The sequence below is a fragment of the Apis dorsata genome, unplaced genomic scaffold (assembly GCF_000469605.1).
Source record: "Apis dorsata unplaced genomic scaffold, Apis dorsata 1.3 scaffold_943, whole genome shotgun sequence".
NCBI lineage: Eukaryota > Metazoa > Arthropoda > Insecta > Hymenoptera > Apidae > Apis > Apis dorsata.
This window is the reverse complement of record NW_006264053.1, coordinates 46,871-47,403: the sequence shown is the minus strand read 5'-3', so window position 1 is coordinate 47,403 and position 533 is coordinate 46,871. Positions and strand designations below refer to the sequence as shown.

Below are 533 nucleotides of genomic sequence, written 5' to 3'. Positions count from 1 at the left end.
TAAAATATTAATTTAAATTTATGATATATATGGGTTTAAATTTAATTCAATAAAAAGGAAAAAGTATATATTAAAAGTATAAATTAACTCAATATAATTATCAACTAAAAAAATCTTATTATGTTATTTCAAAATTATATTGTAAAATGAAAATGAATATTTTTGCTATATAAAATAGTTTTATTATTAAGAATATTTAAAATATATTTGTAAAAGATATATTTTATACTTGTATAATATATAATATATGTAAAATATATGTATAAAATATATGCAACACATATCTAAAACCTAATAATTTCATTTAGTAACAATTTGATAAATAAGTCTTAATTATTATTTTTATATGAAAAATTCTCATATATAAATATGATGTACGAATAACAATATTCAAAAAGACATAATACCAAACTTTAGCAAATATTATAAAAAAAAAACTATCAATGCATAGTATAGAAATTAAATTCAATTTGTTAAAAAATAATAGGATTTATAATAATATTACTTATAATATATACTAGTTTTATTTCCTT

At 13.7% G+C, this 533-nt stretch overlaps 1 protein-coding gene across 1 annotated transcript in view; it reads right to left on the bottom strand.

The window, feature by feature from the left end:
- The window catches only part of LOC102670865 (guanine nucleotide-binding protein G(o) subunit alpha), an 84,816-nt gene that overhangs the window by 47,333 nt on the left and 36,950 nt on the right, over positions 1-533 (bottom strand). The window lies entirely within an intron of this gene.